General features: G+C 38.8%; 1 long non-coding RNA gene across 2 annotated transcripts; it reads left to right on the top strand.

Moving 5' to 3' along the window:
* The first annotated feature begins 3,983 nt into the window (after nt 1-3,983).
* LOC141511472 (uncharacterized) lies at nt 3,984-8,295 on the top strand. Of its 2 annotated transcripts, none has more exons than XR_012475343.1 (3): nt 3,984-4,054; nt 6,212-6,306; nt 8,086-8,295. It is a non-coding gene; the product is annotated as an uncharacterized LOC141511472 (long non-coding RNA). The 2 variants fall into 2 exon arrangements; XR_012475344.1 differs by lacking the exon at nt 3,984-4,054 and adding an exon at nt 5,619-5,695.
* Nucleotides 8,296-10,127: the final 1,832 nt, after the last annotated feature.

Raw genomic sequence — 10,127 nt, 5'->3', positions numbered from 1 at the left:
CTCATACTTTCTTTCCCTTTCCCCTCCTCCCAAACTCTGTGCTCCAGAGACACTGGTTTCCTTGGTATTCCTCAAACAAAACACTCCATCTCCCAACTCTAAGCATTTTCACTGACTATCTTCCATACATGGAAGTCTCTCCCTCCTCATCTCTATCTCTGGCTTCTTTGACTTCCTTCAAGTCTAAATTAGAATGTGACCTTCTATAGAAACTTTCCCTTTTCTCATAATGCTCGTACCTTCTCTCTAAAATAATCTCAGGTTTATCCTGCATTTATCTTCTTTGTGCATATTTATTAGACTGTTTTATTCTCAATTAGACTGTGATGCCTTTAAGAGCAAAACCTTTTTTTATTAGGTTTTTTGTCTTTTTTTTTTTTGGTATTCTGAGTGTTTTAGCACAATGCCAATGTTGACTGCCAACACATTGACTTCTAGAAGTGATCAAATTCTTTCTAAATAATCACAAAATTTTTGTTCAAGAATATGCTCTAGAATTTTGCTTGGAAATGCTCACTGGTTTTCATTTTCATGACTCCTCCATTTCTGCTTTTTAAAAAACTAGGATATCATTTATCCATTTTTCATTCTACCCTTATTTTACCCTTTTCAATTTGAAGATCATTCTCTTTCCTAGGGGAAAATAGACAAAAAAAGGAGCTGATTTTTTCCTTTTCTTTATCTTACCCTATAGAGTTATATAACTTAATAAGTGAAAGAAACTTTATAGAGAAGTTACCATGTTCTTATTTTTGTTGTTTTTCATCATGTATGACTCTCTGTTGCCCCATATGAGGTTTTATTGGCAAGGATACTGGAGGGGTTTGCCATTTTCTTCTCCAGCTTATTTTACAGATGAGGAAATGGAGGCAAACAAATGTAAGTGACTTGTTCAGGTCTACAGAGCTGGTAAGTGTCTGAGGTTGGATTTTAACTCATCTTCTTGACTCTAGGCTTGGCATTCTCTCCATCATGCCACCTATTTACTTGTGTTATTATTGGCAAGACATTTAACATTTATTACAGAATCCTCTTTCTTCTAGGTTGATTTACATTCCCTGTAAAGCATTTCCTAAAAATCTTGACCCTTGGTCTTTCCATCCTGGGGGGAAAAGCATCCATGTCAATAATGGGGACATGAACCATTTCCCTAGGACGTATAAAACTTTCTGAGGGGACAAAATACCTTGGAGTCTGGATGAACTAATACAGTTGAAAGAAAAAGGAAGAATTTGAGGGGGGATCAACTAGGATTATGTCTAAAAGAAGTTCATTCTTATATGGTAGGTTTTTCTGGAAGACAAATCAAAGAAATTGCTACATCAGAGAACCCTCCCAAGTCTTATGGTAGCCTTACTTCACAAATAGGACACTTAACCCTGATGATCAGGGGCATGATATAGAAGTTTTTCCAGAGCCCATTTCAGTATTTTATAATGCTAGTTTCCCAAGGATGATAAGAGAAATGGAAAACTCAGAGAAAGAGGTGGTGGTGGGGTCAACCTGTGACTTTCATCTTAGTTTATTAGTGACTTGAAAAATGCCAATGTTAGAATGCCATAATGAAGAACATTATGTAAGAGGTCTGATTATTATAACTTGCATTGTAATATCATATATGGATCACGTGTCAACCACAGAAAGGGCAAACCTTTGCCCTAAGATGGGAGAAAAATACCAGTATAATCAATTTGCCAATTGGAGAACCATTTAAGATCATATCACATAGTTCTTTTAAAGGGTCTTTATATGGGTGGCAAGGTGGCGCAGTAGACAGAATACTGGCCCTGGAGTCAGGAGAACCTGAGTTCAAAACTAGCTTCAGACACTTAATAATCACCCAGCTGTGTGGCCTTGGGCAAGCCACTTAACCTTATTGCCTTGCAAAAAAAAAAAACAACAAACAAAAACAAATCTAAAAGGGTCTTTATATTGTCTCTGGGTCAATTAGATGGTGCAGTGGATAGAGTGCTGGTTTTGGAGTCAGGAAGAACTGAATTAAAATCTGGCCTTAGAAACTTATTAGCTGTGTGATCCTGGACAAGTCTCTTAACTCTGCCTCAATTTCCTCATCTCTAAAATGACCTGGATAGGGAAATGGCAACCCACTCTTTGCCCAAAAAACCCCAAGTGGGATCAAGTAGAGTTGGATATGTCTGAACAACAGCAAATTATGTCTCTAACATAGAGACCTTCTACAAAGAGTGGCTTAAATTTGGGTAGGGCATAAGGATCCTTATAGCTCTAATCCCAGATGCATGATATAGTTTTGCTAAAACATCTGTTTCAAGGCCATCTTTTAAGAATCACACCTAGACCTTCTTACAAAAGAGGGTGTTGCCACCCTTAAATGGCTGTCAGCAATTATAGTATCTCTTCCCATCATCCCTAGATTTCCTATTAAAACCTCTGTCTGCCTCAGTTTCCCCAGTTGTATTTCTGCATGTATACATTTTTATGTAACATCCTTAAATATTGAAAGAACTGGCATATATGAATTTGATACACTATTGTGATCTAGGGAGAATTGTGTTTATTATCTGCCTGATATGAGTACTGAAAATTCCCAACCTAAATTTTGGTATGTTGGAATGTGTGTGGTTCAGTTTCAGTAGTCTACTGTTAGCTTCTGATACTGTTAACTGACTGAGACATTCTGTAGACTTGGAATAAATGAACGGGTTGAATGCCCTTTGGTTTTAGTTTCTTGTCCTGGTCATTCCACTTCAGACTTGCATGCAGGGTTAAAGGTTAGAACTGAGTCTGTCACTTCTGTGCTCCTGGGCTCAGAGCCACACAGCTAAATTGTTGGATCTTGTTCCTTGTTCTTTACAAATTTAGAGCTTCTTTCACTTATGACTGCCCCCCCCCAACTGAGAACTGGAACTGGGTGTATTCAATCCCACTGTTTATAGTTGTCAAAATATTCCTGTGATATAAACTGGGGGTGAATCCTTCTCTTGGTTTCTGATTACCTATGGTATGTGCTCTTTATGTATATATATGTATATATATGCATATATACATATATATATAGATAGATATAGATATCTCTATATAGCTATCTATACATATGTCTTTATCTCCTTATTTCTTCCTAAATTGTCCATGAATTACAGCAATGACAAAGTCTAGTAATCTGCTCTCCTTATTAGAGTCTCGGGAAAATATGGCACTTCAAAAAAAAGTGTGTGTGTGTGTGTGTGTGTGTGTGTGTGTGTGTGTGTGTGTGTGTGTGTGTGTGTGTGTGTGTGTGTGTTTTGGGGGTCAGGGAGTGGGGGTTGGGAAAGAGACTGTTGATGGAAAATAGTTGTGACACTAGCTTCTGCTACACAGAAAATGTAGTCAGAGGTCCCAGACACACCTGACACTGCCAGAATGAGAGCATTCAGCTGAGGAAATGGAAGTCTGTGGGGCTCAGCTGTGCAAGACAAAAATAATTAGGGTCTGTTTACCCCCTTCTCTGAGGTAAGAACATAAAAAGCTGATGTAGAAGAGCTGGGTAAGGAAATACAGAAACTAGAGGGAGAACAGGCCCTTCTGTTCAGGATATGTGATGGGACAGCATCCTTCCTTGACCTCTCTGCTTCCCCTGCTTAACTAGTCAGGGCTGGAAAATTCCCTGGCTGTTTTCAAACCTCAGCCTAGAGATCTTTCCTCTCTCCTCCCCCTTCCTCTTCTCCCCTGGAGGTACAGGGAGGGAGTTGTGGTGAAGAAGATGGGCGGAGCAAACATGAAATCAGAAGGTCTTTGTGGTACAATGAACCAGCCTGGATAGGTCATAGAGTGTATTCCTCTGCCAAGAGGCAAGACCCTGCCTACCCACCCCAGATCACTAATAGGGATCGGTCTTATTTCTAAAGTTCTCTAGAGAAGGAGTATCTTTCCTTAACCCACCCCCACACAACCAAATGACAGCTCTTAGATTCCTAGCCACTGCCTCTCTGCTCTGCAGAGCAGGTTGCCATGACTACAAAGAAATGCAAACATCTCCATCAAAATGCCAGTCTTCCTTGGGTTACTGCCAGAGGTCAGGAACCTGCACAGTGCCAGTGTGAGAAGAAAATTCACTTGGATTAGAGGAGGAGGGGTAGTGGTGTCAGGTGGAATCCAAATAGCATCTCAGAGGCAGATTAAACTTCCAGCAAAGAGGGTCAGCTGCCTCAGGGCCCCGAGGGCTGAGGGGCCCCACAGTTCTATTTTGCCCTACCAATTATATTATAAATAATGGCTCTTCTCTGGGGAGAGGGTCCACACAGTGGTAAGGTGCAGTTAGTCCCACCTCTGCTTCCTCAGCTTGTCTCAGAGCATCATGTGGCATTAGGAGGCATCATGATAGAGAAAGTCATGAAACTTTATTTCAGATCTTGGCTTTGATACTTAAAAAGCTGTAGGGCTCCTCTGAGCCCATTTTTTCCCTTGTAAAATGGAGATAATTATATGTACATTATCTAAGTCACAGGGCTGTTGTAAGAAAAGTATTTTGTAAATATTAGCATACTATATAATGAGAACTTGTGCTATTTTCATCCTTAAGAATTATTCGCTTTTTCGGGTTAGAGAACCTTGGAGACTAAGACTCTATTATTCACTAGATGTTTTTTGGGATGCCTTCCTTCCTTATTTCTATTTTGTCTTTCTTTTATTCTTTCTTTCTTCTTTCCCTTCTATCCTCTCATTTCCTTCTTTCCTTTGTCCCCTTCGTTCCTTTTGCCTCTCTGCTCCACAGAGTTCATTTCCTTCCTTCCTTCCTTCCTTCCTTCCTTCCTTCCTTCCTTCCTTCCTTCCTTCCTTCCTTCCTTCCTTCCTTCCCTCAGTTATCTATATCTGTGCTCCTAGGTATACCTTGTTTACACAGAGGGCATATTCTTGGAAAATTACATCTACATTTAGTTCTCATAAATTGGAACATAGGAAGTATCTATACAACATTTTTTTGATCACTAAACTAACACATCTGAAACAAGCCCCCCCCCAACAAAAAAGTTGAAATACATTTTCCTTTCACAAAACAAAGAATATTTTTTTGTAATGAGAATAATCACAAGAATGTTTGCTTCCCCAAATTGGATTTTTGGATATTGCATCTTCTTAAAATAGGGTTTACCTATAGCAAGCCATGACATCGCTAGGCAGGGTAGTCTTTGCCAGCAACTGCTTATAAGTCAGAGAAATATACTCCTCTGCACTGAACATGGCCACGCTCTCTGGCAGAAGCCTCTAATTACCCAGTAGATGATGTCCACCTTTCCCCCTTGGAAGGAATTGGGAATTGAGGGAAGATAGGGGAGAAACAAGCTCAGACTAGGATGATTAGGGAGAGACCCCACCCTATGTCTCTCTTTTAGATGTCTTAAATAAGAAAGCCACACGTTCCACTGGTTCTCAGTGGGGAAGTGTGAGCTATTCAGGCAACAATTGACTCTCCATCCAAGAGACTTTCCCCACCTCTAACCCTGTCTTAACCACTTCCCCTTCTGCTAGTGACTTCCCTCTGAAACTACTTTCCTTTCGTGCTATAAATATCTTGTATGAATAGTTATTTGAATTGACTATTTCATTAAACTTTGAGCTTCTTGGGGCAGGATACATGGTTTTATCTTTTTTATATCCCCAGCCCTTAACATAGTGGCCTGGAATATAAGTGCTTAATGAATGCTTATTGAGTGACTGACTAATCCAAATGTCAAAGCAGGTAAAGTTAAATATTTTGCTTCTTCCCACTAAAAAACTCCAATTCTCTGCCCAGTCCTCCCTTAATCCTCTTGTCTCTTCTGCCATTGACTACCTGAGTAACTTTAGGTAGGTTTTATTTATTAATTTAATTATTTTAATGTTTCTGACCTTGACTTTCCTCATTTGTAAAATAAAGACAAAAGTTGCTTCCACCTCCTTATTAGGTTTCTTGACCCACAACTCCTGCCCCTTAGAACTTCTTTTGGCAATGGGTTTTGTCCTTCTTCTCTTAGCCCCTTTCAAAGGGTGTCCTGTTTTTTTTTTGTGTGTGTGTCCCCGTTTTCCTGTTCGACTGATAATTACTAGATGATGTCTGATGACTTAGCATATCATTCCCTCATTCAAATCCAATTCACATGCTTGTCAAGGCATCACCTCCCTGATGTCATAGTCTTCTTTGAAAATGAAGGACAAAAAAAAAGATCTATTAGGTGATCTCTGAAATCCCTTCTAAATCTGATATTTTATAATTCAGTAGACAAAGAAATTTCCCACTCTGTCAAGATACTCGTCAGAGCTACCAGAGCAGGGACTTCTGTATCACTGGAGGGACAAGCTCAATTGCATATGGTAATGTCAATTATGGGAGCCTTATCATTCCTTATTGTTCCTAAATCCCAGCTTGTTCCTAGATTCCAAGGGTGAGTACATTGAATCATTCAAGAGATGGTTAACAAGCATCTAGAAAAGGAAATAGTGATTACAAAGAGTCAGGATGGCTTCATCAAGGATAGATCAACCTAAACTGGTTGATAAGAATGCTTTGGACCTTGCAGACAGATTTTATTCAGATTTTAGCAAATGTCTTGATAAAATATCTCATACTGAATACTCTTGCAGTGAAGATATAAAGATGTAGAGCTGATAATAATATAATTTAGTAGATTCAGAAGTGGTTGGATGGCCAGACTGAAAGAGAAATTGTTAGAAGTTCAATATCAATGTGGCAGAAAGTTTCTAGTGGAGTACCACTGAGAGCTATACTTGGTCCTATGCTACCATTTTTATAAATGAAGATGATACAATGCCAAGAGGCACAACTAACAAATTGGCCAATACAGTTAAGATCGCAAAAGATCTTCACAGGCTAGAACCTTGAGCTAAATCTTATAAAATAAAATTTAAAAAGATAAATATAAAATCTTATACCTATCAATAAAAGCAAATCAGAGCTGCAAATAGAAAAGGGAAGAGGTATGACTAGATGAAAATTATTCTGAAAACGATATAGGGATATTAGTGGACTGCAAACTTAGTGTCAGTGATATGATGTGATACTCCCTTCTTAAAAAATAGTTAATTGTGATATTTTGTTGCATTAGAAGAGATTTAACTTGCCAGGTCTGATAGACCTGATACTTTGCCCTCTTCAGAGTTCATATGGAGTATGGTGTTCAGTTCTTGGTTTTAGTTTAAAGTAGACATTGATAAGCTGGATGATGAAAAGAAGAGGGGTCAACAGGATAGACTTTGGGTCCACATCATACGAGGATCAGTTGAACGAAGCTTATGTATTTAGTATACAGAAAAGAAACTTCTTGGGTGGCAAGCATTTAAATTTTTGGAGTCTAGTCATGTGGAGGAGATATTAGGCTTGATTTGTCTGACCCCCACATAGAAGAAGTATGTACAATGGGTAGAAGCTGCAGAGGGAAATTTATACTTGATATATGAGGAAAGACATCATAACAAAATGGTTCTAAAGCAGGGCTGTCCAAAATACTACCTGCTGATCACATGTGAACCACAGGACAATTTTTATGCAACCCACATGTGGGCTTACTGAATACTTTAGTAAACAAAGCCAAGCTACCACAAAGCTCTCACTAAAATGGAAAATCAAATATATTGTCTTTTGTTTCAATAAAAATGTTTAAAAGGTTGGCCAGCCCTGATCCTAAAGCAAGATGACGTCTCCAGAGGTGATAAATTCTTCCTCCCTGAGGTTATTCTAAAGCAGTTGGGACACCACTTCTGAAATTTTGGCAGAGGTTTTTTTTGGGGCTAGGATTGGATCTATTTTTTAATGTTTAATAAATATTTATTGAATTAAATCATCATAGGTATAATTAGAAAAATGATGGCAGATTCCTGTGTGTATGACAGTGCAAGTGGCAAAAGATAGTGATTCTATCACATAAACATTCTGTGATGTCAACATCAAAGGATGTGTGTGTGTGTGTGTGTGTGTGTGTGTGTGTGTGTGTGTGTGTGTGTGTGTGAATGCGCGCATGGATTTTTAAAGACAGGTATTAGTGATTAAGTGCATAGGGAAAGGCAGCCCCTCCAAATAATTTAAAATATTTTATTAATATGTGCATTGGTATCTTTTTGTTTGTCTCTGTGCAGGTTGAAAACTTTGTCTTCAAGTTGAGTCTTCACCATTCAGTGAAGCAAGGTAGATTAGAACATGAATAGGTGAGGCAAAAAATAGCTGAATGTTTCTACATCAAGATGAAGGAATCCACTGACTCAAATAGGATGAGATTAACTAATGACAAGTCAATAGAGCTGGTCTGACTACAAACAAGAAATCTAAGCCTTTTAGTAATACATATCTCATCACAAAAAAGAAAATGACAGCAAAATAAATAGTGGTCTTGAATGGATGGTGGCTGAGGTTCTTATATTCTGTGATTTCTTCCAAATACATGGTGATATGAGAGAGACAGTGGTGATTAGGAGATATTCTGAGCTGATTGAGAATCTGTAAGGAGAAGGAATTCTCAGGAAAATGAATTTGGAAAGTTACAAAGGAGCAGAAATAGAGAAAACACTTAGCCAAGGGACAAGGTCTTCCCTACCATTTAATCTATGCTTCTCCTTAACCACACTCTCATTTCAGTCCACTGCCCTAGCCCACCCCCAGACCTAGCTTTTGCCTACTTTATTTTTATTACCATTCAGATGGAGGCATTTTTTAGTTTTTCCCCCCAACTGAAGATGGGGCCTGGAGGGACAGATTGCCAGGCAGAAGGGAATTAGAAACCTTTAGACTAGGGGTTCTTAACCTGTTCTTGTTTTAAAAAAATTTAACTGAATTTCAATATGATTAGTTTCTTTTGTGATCCTATATGCAGTTATATGCAGTTAAACAACATTATTTTGAAAAAAAGTTCAAAGTCTTCACCAGATTGTTAAAGGGGTCCATGAAACACACAAAAAATGTTAAGAAGCTCTGTTTTAGATCATTGCATGCTAGGCCTGGGAAGTATCTACTTCAGGGAGCATAACAGCTAGCATTAATTTAGCATGTTAAAGTTTGCTAAGAGCTTGACAATATAATGTCATCTTCACAACAGCCCTGGGAGGTAGAAGCTTATCATTATGACCATTTTATAGATGAGGAAACAGAAGTAAATAATTAAGTGACTTATCCAAGAGACTTACTGTTACATCTAGTATCAGAGGTCAGACTTGAACTCAGGTTTGCCTCTGGACTCCAAGTCAAGCATTCCATCCACTGGACCATGTAGCTTCCTCTGAGAAGTGCTTTGCCAACCTGAACTGATGAAGAGTCTGTCCACCAAGTGTTAATTCTCCCATATCCAGGCTGTAACTCCTGTATCCCTCTCACTTTCTGTTGGTGGCTTGTGCTGAAATATCTCATAGTGTTTTAAATGGGAAAAAAGTAGTGTTGCTGATCTCATTTTCCAGTACTTCAACTGTACCATAATCTATTTACCACACAATTTCTGTCACTTTGATAAGCGGCTGCTTCAAGATTGCATTTATTAAAATCAAGGGCAGGGGAAGCTTTCAAGTCTCTCAACTGTTGTAATAAATGTTATAAATTAGTCATTAGGCTGTTTGCTATGGTTCTTATCTTATTCTCTATTGAAATGATAAATGATCAGATCCTGTACAAATTTTTTTAGTAGGGGTGAAGGTTTATGTGATGTCAGTCCCACATATAGAATTGGGGATGACAGAAGATGGTTATGAGAATCTTTTGCTGATCTCTTCCAATCCCCTGAGATATCAATTCAGCTCTGTGAAATGTTTCAGCATTGACTTTAATAGTGAAAAAGAGGAATAAATGACCGAGGAGGAACTTTCTCCTCCTCCTTCTCTTCCTTCACACTGCCACCACAAGTTTTGTGTTTTCAGTCATTCACAAAACCCAGTCTTCCTTTATCATCTTACAACCTTACCAACTTCCACTTGCCACTCCCCCCTTCCCCATTCCTTATCCCAACACTCTCATCACAGCTGTGTATGTATAAAGGGAAGGGAGAATTTGGAACCCAGTGAAATGTAAACTCTTCAAAGGCAGAGACAGTTTTGTTTATTTTCACCTGCTTGTGCTTGTCCCACCATTCTGGAGAGTAGTTTCCCTCACTTTCTCCCTGCCTTCCTCCCTTCCTTCCTCCCTTCCCTCCTCCCCAAAT

The sequence above is a fragment of the Macrotis lagotis genome, chromosome 2 (genome assembly GCF_037893015.1).
Source record: "Macrotis lagotis isolate mMagLag1 chromosome 2, bilby.v1.9.chrom.fasta, whole genome shotgun sequence".
NCBI lineage: Eukaryota > Metazoa > Chordata > Mammalia > Peramelemorphia > Peramelidae > Macrotis > Macrotis lagotis.
This window is presented reverse-complemented; position numbering and strand designations above follow the sequence as displayed.